The sequence below is a fragment of the Manacus candei genome, unplaced genomic scaffold (genome assembly GCF_025592945.1).
Source record: "Manacus candei isolate 608988 ecotype Guabito, Panama unplaced genomic scaffold, ASM2559294v1 h1tg000045l, whole genome shotgun sequence".
NCBI classification, from domain to species: Eukaryota; Metazoa; Chordata; class Aves; order Passeriformes; family Pipridae; genus Manacus; species Manacus candei.
The window spans coordinates 10,347,011-10,363,258 of NW_026138093.1; the positions used below are offsets into that span (position 1 = coordinate 10,347,011).

The 16,248-nt window shown below is 53.1% G+C and overlaps 1 long non-coding RNA gene across 1 annotated transcript in view; it reads left to right on the plus strand.

Annotated features, from left to right (window-relative positions):
- LOC127474976 (uncharacterized) overlaps positions 1-3,775 on the plus strand; it is a 69,063-nt gene extending 65,288 nt beyond the window's left edge. Inside the window, exon 2 of the long non-coding RNA XR_007906031.1 lies at positions 3,631-3,775. This is a non-coding gene — a long non-coding RNA (uncharacterized LOC127474976). The remainder of the gene's footprint in view (positions 1-3,630) is intronic.
- The last annotated feature ends 12,473 nt before the right edge of the window (positions 3,776-16,248 follow it).

Here is a 16,248-nt window from a genome sequence, read left to right on the forward strand (position 1 = left end):
GTATAGATTAGTATAAACCAGTATGGACCAGTATAGACCAATATAAACCAATACGGGTCACTAGAACATGGAATGGGGTGGTGGGACCAGTAAGGACCTGTTAAGGGGGTTGGGAGCACTTCAGCATCTCCATCAAGGTCAGACCAGTATAAACCAGGATAGACCAGTATAAACCAGTATGGACCAGTACGGGTCACTGGAACACGGAATGGGGTGGTGGGACCAGTAAGGACCAGTTAAGGCAGAACTCAGCTGGGACTTAGTGGTTTGGGGGTGGGCGTGTCCCTTCTTTAGGTGGGCGTGGTCTCTCCCTGGTGGGCGTGTCCCATCCCAAGGTGGCCATAGCCTCTGCAAGTGGGCGTGTCTTTTGCATCCTCTCCCCCTCCCTGAACTGGGAGCTCAACTGGGACTTACTGGGTTTTGGGTGGGCGTGTCCCCTCCCAATGATGGACCCACTTTCAGCCCCTCCCCCCACCTTTAAGGGCCCCCACAAAGCCCCTCCCCCCCCTTCCTGCACCTCCCCAACCCTCAGGGTCCCTCCTGTCCCTCCCCCACCCTCAGGGTCCCTTCCTTCCCCTCCCCCCAGTGAACCTGCTACCCCTCCCCCACTCTCAGGAGCCCTCCCTGCCCCTCCCCCACCTTCAGGGGCCCTCAGGACCCCTCCCCCAACCTCAGAGACTCTCCTGCCCCTTCCCCACCCTCGGGGAACTTCCTACCCTTCCCCCACCCTCAGGGACCCTTAGGGCCCCTCCTTCACTTTCGGGGTCCCTCCCTGCCCCTCCCCAACCCTCAGGACCCTCCTGCCCCTCCCCCCACCTCGGGGTCCCTCCTGCCCCTCCCCCACCCTCAGGGACCCGCCTACCCCTCCCCCACCCTCAGGGACGGTCCTGCCCTTCCCCCACCCTCAGGGAACCTCCTGCCCTTCCCCCATGCTCAAGGACCATCCTGCTCCATCCCCACCCTCAGTGTTCCCTCCTTCCCCTCCCCCCCCACTGGGGCCATTACTGGTCCCTTACTGGTCTGTACTGGGAAGGGAGAGGAAAGGGGCCGCCCCCTCGAGGCCCCTCCCCCCCAGTGACGTCACCGGGTCCCAAAAATAGCCCCGGGGGCCCAAACTGGAGGGGGGACCTGGAGCCGCTCCCAGTGTGACCAGTTCAGGTACTGGGAGGGACTGGGAGGGAACTGGGAGGGACTGGGAGGGACTGGGAGGGGGCAGGGCTTCCCCCCCTCCCCCCCCCCCGTGTCCTTGGGGTGACCTTGGGGAGGGAGGGGGATAGGCCGCTCCCAGTGGCTCCCAGTAGCTCCCAGTAACCCCAGTAATGCCTCCGGTATCTCCAGCAACCCCCCCAGTAACCCCAGTGACCCCCCCAGTAGCTCCTAGTACCTCCCAGTAACCCCAGTGTCTATCCCAGTAGCTCCCAGTAACTCCCAGTAATCCTAGTGTCCATCCCAGTAACTCCCAGTAACCCCAGTGTCCACCCCAGTAGCTCCCAGTAACTCCCAGTAAGCCCCCCAGTAGCTCCCAGTAACTCCCAGTAACCCCAGTGACCCCCCCAGTAGCTCCCAGTAACCCCAGTGTCTATCCCAGTAACCCCAGTGACCCCCCCAGTAGCTCCCAGTAATCCTAGTGTCCATCCCAGTAACTCCCAGTAACCGCAGTGTCCACCCCAGTAGCTCCCAGTAACTCCCAGTAAGCCCCCCAGTAGCTCCCAGTAACTCCCAGTAACCCCAGTGACCCCCCCAGTAGCTCCCAGTAACCCCAGTGTCTATCCCAGTAACCCCAGTGACCCCCCCAGTAGCTCCCAGTAACTCCAGTGTCCATCCCAGTAACCCCAGTGACCTCCCCAGTAGCTTCCAGTAGCTCCCAGTAGCTCCCAGTAACTCCCAGTGTCCCCCCCAGTGCCTCCCAGTATGTCCCAGTTTAACCCAGTTCCCCCCCCTCCGTGGGCCCTGGGCCAGGTGGGGGAGGGGCGGGCTCACATTTCCATGGCAACATCCCTTTCCCTCTGGCCCAGTTTCTCCCAGTTCCTCCCAGTTTAACCCAGTTTTTCCACATTTCCCCCCATTTTCCACATTTTTCCCAGATTTTCCCCCTTTTTTCCACATTTTCCTGAATTTTTCCCCATTTCCCCCTCATTTTCCAGATTTTTCCCAATTTTCCTACATTTTCCCAGATTTTTTTCCCATTTTTCCCCCATTTTCCCAGATTTTTCCCCATTTTCTCCAGATTTTCCCAGATTTTCCCCCCATTTTCCCAGATTTTTCCACATTTTTCCCACATTTTCACACATTTTCACACATTTTTCTCCAGATTTTCCCAGATTTTTTTCCCCATTTTTTCCACATTTTCCCAGATTTTTTCTCACATTTTTCCCAGATTTGCCCAGATTTTTTCCCCCATTTTCCTGGATTTTTCCCAGAATTTCCCATATTTTCCCCATTTTTCCAAAATTTTTTTTATCTTTCCCCATTTTTCCCCATTTCCTGGATTCTCTCCCATTTTTTCCACATTTTCCCACATTTTTCCTCATTTTTCCCAGATTTTCCCAGATTTTTCCCCATTTTTCCCAGATTTTCCCAAGATTTTTTCCCATTTTTTTAAATCTTTCCCCATTTTTCCCCATTTTCTGGGATTTTTTCCCATTTTTCTCCATTTCCCCCCATTTTCCCCAGAATTTCCAGCATTTCCCCCCCAGTTTGTCCCCATTTTCCCAGATTTCTCCCAGATTTTCCCACATTTTTCCCTATTTTTTCCCCATTTTCCCGGATTTTTCCCAGATTTTTCCTCCACTTTTCCCAGAATTTCTCACATTTGCCCAGATTTTTCCCACATTTTTTACCATTTTTCCCACATTTTCTCAGATTTTTCTCCAGATTTTCTTCCAGATTTTCCCACATTTTCCCCCATTTTTCTTGATTTTTTCCTGATTTTCCCCATTTTTCCGGATTTTTTTCCCACTTTTTCCCATTTTCACACATTTTTCATCATTTTACCGCATTTTCACGGATTTATCCTCGTTTCCCCCATTTTCCCACAGTTTTTCCCAATTTTTTCACATTTCCCAAATTTCCCCAGTGGGAAAAAATGGGGGGAAAAAACCAGGAATTTTGGGGAAAATGGGGAAAAATTGGGGAAAAAAGTGGGAAATCTGGTGAACACGAATGAAAAATAGGGAAAAATGGGGGAAAATTTGAGAAAAAAGTGGGAAATTTGGGGAAAATTGATAAAAATGGGGAAAAATGGGGGGAAATTTAGGAAAACTGGGGGAAAATCCAGGAAAATGTGGAAAAACGGGGGAAATTTTGGGGAAAAAGTCAGAAATTTGGGGAAATGGGGGATTTTGAGGGGAAATGGAGGGAAAACTGGGAAAAAAGTAAGAAATTTGGGGAAAACAGGTGAAAAATCAGGAAAAATGGGGGATAATTGAGAAAAATTAGGGGAAATTTAGGAAAAAATTGGGAAAAAATGGCGGAATTTGGGGAAAATGGGGAAATTTGGGAAAAATGGGGTGAATTGAGAAAAAATGGGGGAATTTGGGTAAAATTGGATGAAAAATTGGGGAAAGTTGGGAAAAATGGGGGGAAATTTAACAGTCCTACGTGATCTGAGTTCAGACCGGAGTAATCCAGGTCGGTTTCTATCTATGTTACAACTCCTTCTAGTACGAAAGGACCGAAGAAGTAAGGCCTATACCACAAGCACGTCTTCGCACCCAGTAATGAACCCAACTAAATTACTAAAAGCTTCACCACAACTCCCTCCTAGAAAAGGACCGCTAGCGTGGCAGAGCTTGGCAGAGCTTGGAGGAGATTCGGAGGGGTCACCAGGAGCCCCCGGACCCCCTGAACTCACCCCACACCACCATGGCCTCGTTGGGGCCGCACGTGAAAAACAGCGCGGTGGGGGGAGACCCTGGGGCCGGGATCGATCGGGACCAATCGGGTTCAATCCCGATCCTCCCCTCCCCCGCCATCACCGTCCCGCTCCCGGCAGCCCCCGCGGAAGTTTCGACGTTCTATTGGGTGACTCACCGGCACAAGGACAGGGGCCCAGCAGAATTTGGCAATGACGTCATTCCAGCAGAGCCGTTCTATTGGCTGCGACCCACGAGGGAGCCCCAAAACCTGTTCATGGCTTGGGGGGAAGGACAGCCGGCACGGCCAGGAACGGGGGTGCAGAGGGTGTTCAAGTGCCCAGGAAAGGGGCAAAAAACTTTCCCCTCTCCCTCCCAGTGCCCCCTCAGCCCATCCCAGTGTCTCCCCTCTCTCCCAGTGCCCTCTCATCCCATCCTGGTCTCTCCCCTGCTCTCCCAGTGCCCCCGTCCATCGAGGTCCCAGCCCGGCCCTGCCCCCTGCTCTGCTCCGGCCTGGATTTCTCCCCTGCAGGGGCAGCTGAGGTGGCTCCAGGGCGGGCAGGAGCTTTCGGGGCAGGGGGTGGCTCCTGACATGCTGCTGGAACCGCCCCTGTCTGGGCGGGCCTGTCAGCCTGGGGCACCTCCTCACACAAGCCTGGGGGACCGGCCGGCAACTGGGAGGGGCTTTGGGAAGGAATGGGGAGGCTGAGAAGGGGTTGGAGGTCGGGGGGGTAACTGGGAAAGTGTTTGGGGGAGTTTGGGGGTTTGGGAGGGAGGTTGGGGAGATTGGGGCAGCTGTGAGGGGTTTTGGGGAATCGTTGGGGATGTGGGAAGGAACTGGGAGAGAGTTTGGGGGCATACTCAAGGGAAAGGGGGTAACTAGGAGAGGGTTTGAAAGGTCCTGGGAGGGCTGGAGGTAACTGGGAGGGGTTTGGGGGCATCTTGTATGTTTTTGTGGGTCTGGGAGGCAGTCTGGGGGCCTCGGAGGGTTTAAGGGGAAGTTGGGAGTGTCCTGTGGGACCGGGATGGGATTTGAGGGTTCCTGGAGGGGCTGGGAGGGCTTTATGCCTTTATACTGCGGGCATTGTCTAGTATTGATGGGGGTAATCCGTGAGTTGACTGTTTCATAATCATCCAAATTTTAACAAGACTTTGAAGGTGGTCAACCTCAGTTTGAAGCAGCTCATTTTTAGCAACAAATTTATCCGATTTTTCTCCTGTTTCCCTCTCAAAGGCTAACGATGACTTCAACACCACATTTTCTGATTTCAAAACAGTAGACTCAACATCAGAAATCCATTCATGACTTCCCTGTCACCACGCCATCCGAATGTCTGTGCACTCACTGTGGCCTGAGAGAAACCTGCCTGTTTGCAGCGCACTGACTGGGCAACTTTTCTTTTTGCAGGTGGAAAAGGGCAGATAAAGAAAAAACAGATGGGTCCAGCAGAAGTGATGCTGCTTCTGTCAAAAGCAGAGCAGAGGCCGAAAGCACTTTAGGAAGTTGCTTACAGAAGCACTTGTGCATTCCAAGTTACAGCTCAGGAGTCTCAGTGACTTGTCCAACATGGGAACTCCTTTTCCATTTCTCAACCCCCAGATTCCTCAGGAGTAGGAAACTGAAAACACTGACTCAGAAAAACTCCATTCCTTCCTAATAATTGTGCTTTGTCCTTCCCATTTGACAGTGCTCTTGGAAATGTGCTGGTGTGATCTGGATCTGGGAGCAGCCCTGACCTCCCACAGCCCTGACCACACACACCTCATCCAACGGCAGGAAGAACCTGCCTGGCTCCTGCTGGGGTTCTTACCACCCACCGACAGCTTCTCCCTGCAGAGGGCTGGGCAACTACCCAGGCAGGATGAGACCTGACCCCAGCAGGCAGCAAAGTCCCTGCCCTGGCACAAAGAACCCCGGAGCACAGGGACCCTGCTCTGCAGGACAGCCCCGGGCATCCCTGGCTGCACCCCCACCTTCCCACCCCGCAGCCATCCCTGGGAGAAGGAGCCCACCTGCGCTGTCCCTCTGACGGTGCTGCAGGGAAGGCCTGCCCTGGAGAACATCCTCCTCCGGTGCAACAGAGAAACTGGGAGAGTCCTGACAGATGGGCAAGGCTGTGGGATGTGGTAGCTTTAGGAGATTCCTCCAGGAACACAAGCGACATTGCCCCGCACCTGTAGACTCACTCTGCAGAGGAGTGTGAAGTTGTGTCCCCAAGTTGTGTCTCAGCTGAACACCTCCCATCTTTCTGCTGCCTTTAACCTCCCTTTGCCTTTCTTCTCTTCTCTCGTGCCTACAGGCAGTGCCCTCGACCCTGCTGGGCTGTGCAGAGGAGCTGCTCCTGGGCAGAGCTGTCTCTCTGCAGTGCTGCCCGCTTGCCAGGATTTCCCTGTGTGCCAGGAGCCCAGCCCAGCTGAGCAGCACAGCAAGAGCCAAAGGCAGCCCTTCCTCTGCCCCTCTGGGTTCCCCGCAGGTGTCCCTGGGGTTCCAGGGGAACCTGCTGTGGAACAGACTGAAGGAAACAATGATGTTCCCTCTTCTCACCTCTTCAGTGACACTTCTTTCCAGCAGTGACACTTCTTTCCAGCAGTGACATTTCTCCTCTTAGAAAAATACCAGGGTATGATGATCACCTTTTCTAGTTTCATCATTACACAGGACACCAGGAGGGTGACAGCAAAGGATCTGGTAACTCCCTGACACAGCGGGGGTTTTCCTGCAGTCACACAGAGAAATGTGTCAGGGTTCTGAGAGGTGTCCAACCCTGAGCTGGACTGATGCACACATGGGGGTTTTCCTGGAGTCACACAGAGAAATGTGTCAGGGCTCTGAGAGGTGTCCAACCCTGAGCTGGACTGATGCACACACGGGGGTGTTCAGAGACACGAGTTCTTTCCCTGGCACACACACAGGCAGTTCATTGCAGCAGGGGCAGTGTCTCCCTGGGCTCCTGCTACCACTCCCAGAGCCTGGAGCCACCTCAGCCCTGTAATGCTCCCACCCTGCCCACTCCTACACTTCAGATGAACATTGGGGTTTTCTAGTCACTGGAACTGCCCAGACCAGCCCCTCCCTGGTCCCCCCATCTCCCTGCCCCGCCCCAGCCCAGCAGAGCAGCACAGTCGTTTCTGGTCCTGCAGCAAGAAAGGGAGGCAATAGAGGACAGGGAGAGTGACTGCATGTCTGGACTGCTCAGGAGATCATCAGCTCAGGCGGCAGCTCCTGCAGCCCCAGGGCCAGACCCGCTTCCCAGTGGCCCAGGCAGCTGCTGCCACATGGGCACAAGCTCTGCTGCCCAGGAGGGTCCTGTAGTGAAGGGCTTTGCAGATGGCCACGTAGCGGTCATAGGACATGATGGTGAGAAGGGCAAGCTCCGCTGTGATCAAGAAGAAAAGCAAAAAACACCTGTGCAGCTCATCCTGAGTAGGACATGCCCCTGGTGTTCCAGAGGGAATTGGCCATGGCTTTGGGGAGAGTGGTGCAGATGCAGCCCGGGTGTGTGAGGGAGAGGTGGAGCAGGAAGAAGTCCCTGGGGGGTGTGCAGGTGGTGGTGGCAGGCTACGGCGCTGAGGATGAGGCCGTTGCCCAGGAGGGCAGCCAGGGAGATGCCCAGGAAGAAGCAGAAGTGCAAGAGCTGCAGCCAGGAGGAGGAAGTGGGGGATGGAGCTGCTTTTGGACATGAGCTTCCTCCGGGCATCAGGAAATGTCCAAGGAGGAAAAGGCAGTGAAAACTTTGGGACAGGTTTCCTAGATCAAACCCATTAATTCCTCTGAGCATCTACCCTCATCCCAAGTATCTGCAGTCACACATATATAGATTCTGGACTGTAGAAGACAGGCTTAGCATGACTTTAAGATGATTTCTTCTCAATTTTTTGATTTATTTTTCTACTGCCAGGTCTGAGAGGGGCATCGTGGAACCAAAGGAACCCTGAGACATTTCAGAATCCCACATGTGTTGGGTCTGTCTGAGCTGGAGTTCATTTTCTCACTGCAGGCGTCACAGTGCTGTGCTTTGCATTGGGAGCTACAAAGGGGTTAATCACACCAGTGCTTTGGCAACTGCTGAGCAGGGCTGGTGCAGCATCTGCATTGTCAGCTTCGTCCCCTGATTCGGGGGCAAGATCATGGGAGGCGATACAGACAGGTCAGTTGAGCCAAATGGACCAAAGGGACATTGCAGAATATATGGCGTCAGCTCAGCTACAAGAGCTCAGGAAAGGAACAGAAAAGGGGGGAAATCCATTTTTTTACAATACATGCCTTCTGAGCGGCTTCTCTGTGTGGTGAAGCCCTGCTTCCCATGAAGTGGCCAGGTATCGCTGCTGACAGGAAGTAGAGAGAAAATCTTTTTATTTTCCTCTTCACTTATGCATGCGCAAACTTTGGCTTTTGCTTTAGTAAAGTGCCCGATCTCAAGGTAGAAATAATTTTCCATCTTATTCTGTCTCTTCTGTCTGGCTGGGAAGGGCAGCAATAGAGCAGCTTGGTGGGCACCTGGCATCCAGGTAAGGTCAACCCACTGCAACATTGCAGGGTCTCATGGAACCAAAGGACTGCTGGGAGACTGGGGGAACTCACGGAATCAAGTGGCCGTCGTGGCACTGCCCTGCATCATAGAAGCAAATGTTCCCTGGGAAACTACAGAAACCAGGGACTTAAGGGACATCATTGGGATGTGCGGGACCTCATGGAATTAAACAAACCGTGGGATATCTTTGGAACTTCATGGAATCAAAGGGATTGGAATCAAAGGGATAAAACAAAAGAATTAAACCCCATGACCAGAAACCATTGGATCGAACATTTCTTTAATATGCCAGCTGGGGATTCATGGGGGTACTCTGCCATGCATGAATCAAAGAATCAGTATAAATTTCAGAGTATAAATACAGTGATACTTGAAAGACCCTCCCCTTCACAAGCAGTCCAAAATTCTCTTCTGATTTTAGGGTCAAATAGCCTCTTGGATTTTATTCGTGGAGCAAGACTGCCATCTAGCGTCCATTTCTTCTGGGAGGGGCAGTCCTTTTCACAGAGTGGTCTTCTCCCTTAGCAGGCCTCGTAGAGTCTCTGATTGATCTATCCGACCCCTAACCCCTAAACTAAATGCTTTAAGACCAGCTAAGACGTTTCTTAGAACTTCCCATTTGCTTAAACAATGTATAATTGACTTTCTTCTTAACAGAACAATCTCTTATTAAACAAGTTTTCTGAGGCCTGTCAGCTAATTTCTTGAAGATGGGCATATGATACACTCTCTATTAGTTTCCATGTATCATCTACATTCTCTCTCCTACAACTAATTGTAGTCTTAAAAGAAAAGAAAAGACTGCTACCATGCCAAGAAAGCAAACCCCTTTGTTGATTAGGATTTTTATCTAAGGAAAACTTCTGATTTACGATGCCATTAAGGATGGAGATCCTCTCTCATTTCAGTGCCATTGTGACAATATGGGGCCTCATGTAACACATGGAACACAGAACACTGCACATTCCCAAGCAATCAAGGGGCCATTGTAACACTCCAGGGCCTCCTGGAAGACGGAGGCCCCGCAGAGAGACCTCAAATCAGAGCTTTGGGAAATCCTCAACCAGAGGAAGTTCAACAAGGGGAAGTGCCAGATTCTGTCCCTGTGATGGGGCAACCCCGAATGTCCGGACAGACTGGGAATGATATTCTGCATAGCAGCGCTGGAAAATGGCCTCTGGGGTCCTGGTGGATGGCCAGTTGGCCAAGAGTCAGTGATGCACTGGCGGGGGCTCACTGCTCGGTCACAGGAGGGTTTCCAGACACACGAGTCCTTCGCTTGCACACAGACACAGACAGTTCATGGCAGCAGGGGCAGTATCTCCTGGGGTTCCTGCTGCCACGCCAGGAGCCTGGATGCACCTAAGCCCTTGTGGGGTGCCACCTGCTCTGCCACTATCTGAGATGCCCCACCGCCTGAGAGATGGAAACGCGGAGCTCTGTCCAAGAGAAGCACATCCCAGAGCATGGGCTTTGCCAGGATTTAGAACCGTAAATGCAATGTGACACCGAGACACTCTTTGTCCCACATAACTTCAAGGTCTCCCCAGGAGGTTGATGGCAATTGTTCTTGCTCAGGGTCATCTCCCCACACCAAGAGCAGGTGTGTGCTCAAGACTTGTCTGTGCAATGCAAACAGATACACGCTGTCTAGTTCTTCTGGTCTCTCCAAGGAAGGCAAAAGAATCTCTGTGTGCCGGGTGAGAAGCCAGTGCTGGAAGTTGTGGTTCTATTGTGAGTGCCAAGAGGGGATGGCAGGTCTGTGATGAATGCCCTGAGGAGATGACCTGGGTTTTCCAGTGCACATGGCAATAGATCACACCCTGCTTTGGTGGTCATTTATGTCCTACGGAGGTGACAGAGATGGGAAAGAGAATGAAATTTTTGAATGTGCCTCTGAGTGCCCCTCAACCTGCTGCAGATGTGCAGATTCCAGTACATCCAGTTCAGGTGTGAGAGGATGTTCCCTGGTCCTCTGAGCAAGAATAGCTGGACGAGGGACACAGTAGAATTCGCTTACTGAGACTGCATCTCCATGAATCCCAAAGCAAGTGGGAGGGGTTATGCCACGTCCGAGTTTTCTCAGGGGAAGGTGTTTCTCCCATGCACTGCCTCCCCGTGGCACTGGTGCCACAGCCCCCGACAAAACCACAAGTGGTCTTTGCCCCTAGCAAAAGTGCTCCTGCTGCTAGCAGGGATGGTCCACGGGAAAGGCCAGGAGAGGTTGAGCCCGGAGGGCACTGAGCCCGGAGGGATGTTCTGCCTCTCGTGCCCCTCGACCATTCTCGCAAGCGCTTGCCCTGGAGGACAATTCAGGAGTCTCCACGTGCCAAAAGAGAGATGTGAGGGAAGAGACGATGGCGGTGTAAGAAGCACATGGCCTGTCAATCTGAAGATCCTCGATACCAAACACCACCCCTGCCACCCAGCCCGGCCCAGCCGGTTCACAGTGCAGAGTACGGACCACCGCCGCGCTGCCGCCGCTGTCGCCTGGCCTCCGCCTCCAGCCAGCACCCGAGGAGAGCCCGAGAGGCGTGGCAGCAGGAACTCCAGGAGATACTGCCCCTGCTGCCATGAACTGTCTGTGTCTGTGTGCAAGCGAAGGACTCGTGTGCCTGAAAACCCTCCTGTGACTGAGCAGTGAGCCCCTGCCAGAGCACCACTGACTCTTGGCCAACTGGTCATCCACCAGGACCCCAGAGGCCATTTTCCAGCGCTGCTATGCAGAATATCATTCCCAGTCAGAAGTTTTTCTTAGATAAAAATCCTAATCAACTAAGGGGCTTGCTTTCTTGGCATGGTAGCAGTCTTTTCTTTTCTTTTAAGACTACAATTAGTTGTAGGAGAGAGAATGTAGATGATACATGGAAACTAATAGAGAGTGTATCATATGCCCATCTTCAAGAAATTAGCTGACAGGCCTCAGAAAACTTGTTTAATAAGAGATTGTTCTGTTAAGAAGAAAGTCAATTATACATTGTTTAAGCAAATGGGAAGTTCTAAGAAACGTCTTAGCTGGTCTTAAAGCATTTAGTTTAGGGGTTAGGGGTCGGATAGATCAATCAGAGACTCTACGAGGCCTGCTAAGGGAGAAGACCACTCTGTGAAAAGGACTGCCCCTCCCAGAAGAAATGGACGCTAGATGGCAGTCTTGCTCCACGAATAAAATCCAAGAGGCTATTTGACCCTAAAATCAGAAGAGAATTTTGGACTGCTTGTGAAGGGGAGGGTCTTTCAAGTATCACTGTATTTATACTCTGAAATTTATACTGATTCTTTGATTCATGCATGGCAGAGTACCCCCATGAATCCCCAGCTGGCATATTAAAGAAATGTTCGATCCAATGGTTTCTGGTCATGGGGTTTAATTCTTTTGTTTTATCCCTTTGATTCCAATCCCTTTGATTCCATGAAGTTCCAAAGATATCCCACGGTTTGTTTAATTCCATGAGGTCCCGCACATCCCAATGATGTCCCTTAAGTCCCTGGTTTCTGTAGTTTCCCAGGGAACATTTGCTTCTATGATGCAGGGCAGTGCCACGACGGCCACTTGATTCCGTGAGTTCCCCCAGTCTCCCAGCAGTCCTTTGGTTCCATGAGACCCTGCAATGTTGCAGTGGGTTGACCTTACCTGGATGCCAGGTGCCCACCAAGCTGCTCTATTGCTGCCCTTCCCAGCCAGACAGAAGAGACAGAATAAGATGGAAAATTATTTCTACCTTGAGATCGGGCACTTTACTAAAGCAAAAGCCAAAGTTTGCGCATGCATAAGTGAAGAGGAAAATAAAAAGATTTTCTCTCTACTTCCTGTCAGCAGCGATACCTGGCCACTTCATGGGAAGCAGGGCTTCACCACACAGAGAAGCCGCTCAGAAGGCATGTATTGTAAAAAAATGGATTTCCCCCCTTTTCTGTTCCTTTCCTGAGCTCTTGTAGCTGAGCTGACGCCATATATTCTGCAATGTCCCTTTGGTCCATTTGGCTCAACTGACCTGTCTGTATCGCCTCCCATGATCTTGCCCCCGAATCAGGGGACGAAGCTGACAATGCAGATGCTGCACCAGCCCTGCTCAGCAGTTGCCAAAGCACTGGTGTGATTAACCCCTTTGTAGCTCCCAATGCAAAGCACAGCCCTGTGACGCCTGCAGTGAGAAAATGAACTCCAGCTCAGACAGACCCAACACATGTGGGATTCTGAAATGTCTCAGGGTTCCTTTGGTTCCACGATGCCCCTCTCAGACCTGGCAGTAGAAAAATAAATCAAAAAATTGAGAAGAAATCATCTTAAAGTCATGCTAAGCCTGTCTTCTACAGTCCAGAATCTATATATGTGTGACTGCAGATACTTGGGATGAGGGTAGATGCTCAGAGGAATTAATGGGTTTGATCTAGGAAACCTGTCCCAAAGTTTTCACTGCCTTTTCCTCCTTGGACATTTCCTGATGCCCGGAGGAAGCTCATGTCCAAAAGCAGCTCCATCCCCCACTTCCTCCTCCTGGCTGCAGCTCTTGCACTTCTGCTTCTTCCTGGGCATCTCCCTGGCTGCCCTCCTGGGCAACGGCCTCATCCTCAGCGCCGTAGCCTGCCACCACCACCTGCACACCCCCCAGGGACTTCTTCCTGCTCCACCTCTCCCTCACACACCCGGGCTGCATCTGCACCACTCTCCCCAAAGCCATGGCCAATTCCCTCTGGAACACCAGGGGCATGTCCTACTCAGGATGAGCTGCACAGGTGTTTTTTGCTTTTCTTCTTGATCACAGCGGAGCTTGCCCTTCTCACCATCATGTCCTATGACCGCTACGTGGCCATCTGCAAAGCCCTTCACTACAGGACCCTCCTGGGCAGCAGAGCTTGTGCCCATGTGGCAGCAGCTGCCTGGGCCACTGGGAAGCGGGTCTGGCCCTGGGGCTGCAGGAGCTGCCGCCTGAGCTGATGATCTCCTGAGCAGTCCAGACATGCAGTCACTCTCCCTGTCCTCTATTGCCTCCCTTTCTTGCTGCAGGACCAGAAACGACTGTGCTGCTCTGCTGGGCTGGGGCGGGGCAGGGAGATGGGGGGACCAGGGAGGGGCTGGTCTGGGCAGTTCCAGTGACTAGAAAACCCCAATGTTCATCTGAAGTGTAGGAGTGGGCAGGGTGGGAACATTACAGGGCTGAGGTGGCTCCAGGCTCTGGGAGTGGTAGCAGGAGCCCAGGGAGACACTGCCCCTGCTGCAATGAACTGCCTGTGTGTGTGCCAGGGAAAGAACTCGTGTCTCTGAACACCCCCGTGTGTGCATCAGTCCAGCTCAGGGTTGGACACCTCTCAGAGCCCTGACACATTTCTCTGTGTGACTCCAGGAAAACCCCCATGTGTGCATCAGTCCAGCTCAGGGTTGGACACCTCTCAGAACCCTGACACATTTCTCTGTGTGACTGCAGGAAAACCCCCGCTGTGTCAGGGAGTTACCAGATCCTTTGCTGTCACCCTCCTGGTGTCCTGTGTAATGATGAAACTAGAAAAGGTGATCATCATACCCTGGTATTTTTCTAAGAGGAGAAATGTCACTGCTGGAAAGAAGTGTCACTGCTGGAAAGAAGTGTCACTGAAGAGGTGAGAAGAGGGAACATCATTGTTTCCTTCAGTCTGTTCCACAGCAGGTTCCCCTGGAACCCCAGGGACACCTGCGGGGAACCCAGAGGGGCAGAGGAAGGGCTGCCTTTGGCTCTTGCTGTGCTGCTCAGCTGGGCTGGGCTCCTGGCACACAGGGAAATCCTGGCAAGCGGGCAGCACTGCAGAGAGACAGCTCTGCCCAGGAGCAGCTCCTCTGCACAGCCCAGCAGGGTCGAGGGCACTGCCTGTAGGCACGAGAGAAGAGAAGAAAGGCAAAGGGAGGTTAAAGGCAGCAGAAAGATGGGAGGTGTTCAGCTGAGACACAACTTGGGGACACAACTTCACACTCCTCTGCAGAGTGAGTCTACAGGTGCGGGGCAATGTCGCTTGTGTTCCTGGAGGAATCTCCTAAAGCTACCACATCCCACAGCCTTGCCCATCTGTCAGGACTCTCCCAGTTTCTCTGTTGCACCGGAGGAGGATGTTCTCCAGGGCAGGCCTTCCCTGCAGCACCGTCAGAGGGACAGCGCAGGTGGGCTCCTTCTCCCAGGGATGGCTGCGGGGTGGGAAGGTGGGGGTGCAGCCAGGGATGCCCGGGGCTGTCCTGCAGAGCAGGGTCCCTGTGCTCCGGGGTTCTTTGTGCCAGGGCAGGGACTTTGCTGCCTGCTGGGGTCAGGTCTCATCCTGCCTGGGTAGTTGCCCAGCCCTCTGCAGGGAGAAGCTGTCGGTGGGTGGTAAGAACCCCAGCAGGAGCCAGGCAGGTTCTTCCTGCCGTTGGATGAGGTGTGTGTGGTCAGGGCTGTGGGAGGTCAGGGCTGCTCCCAGATCCAGATCACACCAGCACATTTCCAAGAGCACTGTCAAATGGGAAGGACAAAGCACAATTATTAGGAAGGAATGGAGTTTTTCTGAGTCAGTGTTTTCAGTTTCCTACTCCTGAGGAATCTGGGGGTTGAGAAATGGAAAAGGAGTTCCCATGTTGGACAAGTCACTGAGACTCCTGAGCTGTAACTTGGAATGCACAAGTGCTTCTGTAAGCAACTTCCTAAAGTGCTTTCGGCCTCTGCTCTGCTTTTGACAGAAGCAGCATCACTTCTGCTGGACCCATCTGTTTTTTCTTTATCTGCCCTTTTCCACCTGCAAAAAGAAAAGTTGCCCAGTCAGTGCGCTGCAAACAGGCAGGTTTCTCTCAGGCCACAGTGAGTGCACAGACATTCGGATGGCGTGGTGACAGGGAAGTCATGAATGGATTTCTGATGTTGAGTCTACTGTTTTGAAATCAGAAAATGTGGTGTTGAAGTCATCGTTAGCCTTTGAGAGGGAAACAGGAGAAAAATCGGATAAATTTGTTGCTAAAAATGAGCTGCTTCAAACTGAGGTTGACCACCTTCAAAGTCTTGTTAAAATTTGGATGATTATGAAACAGTCAACTCACGGATTACCCCCATCAATACTAGACAATGCCCGCAGTCTAAAGGCATAAAGCCCTCCCAGCCCCTCCAGGAACCCTCAAATCCCATCCCGGTCCCACAGGACACTCCCAACTTCCCCTTAAACCCTCCGAGGCCCCCAGACTGCCTCCCAGACCCACAAAAACATACAAGATGCCCCCAAACCCCTCCCAGTTACCTCCAGCCCTCCCAGGACCTTTCAAACCCTCTCCTAGTTACCCCCTTTCCCTTGAGTATGCCCCCAAACTCTCTCCCAGTTCCTTCCCACATCCCCAACGATTCCCCAAAACCCCTCACAGCTGCCCCAATCTCCCCAACCTCCCTCCCAAACCCCCAAACTCCCCCAAACACTTTCCCAGTTACCCCCCCGACCTCCAACCCCTTCTCAGCCTCCCCATTCCTTCCCAAAGCCCCTCCCAGTTGCCGGCCGGTCCCCCAGGCTTGTGTGAGGAGGTGCCCCAGGCTGACAGGCCCGCCCAGACAGGGGCGGTTCCAGCAGCATGTCAGGAGCCACCCCCTGCCCCGAAAGCTCCTGCCCGCCCTGGAGCCACCTCAGCTGCCCCTGCAGGGGAGAAATCCAGGCCGGAGCAGAGCAGGGGGCAGGGCCGGGCTGGGACCTCGATGGACGGGGGCACTGGGAGAGCAGGGGAGAGACCAGGATGGGATGAGAGGGCACTGGGAGAGAGGGGAGACACTGGGATGGGCTGAGGGGGCACTGGGAGGGAGAGGGGAAAGTTTTTTGCCCCTTTCCTGGGCACTTGAACACCCTCTGCACCCCCGTTCCTGGCCGTGCCGGCTGTCCTTCCCCCCAAGCCA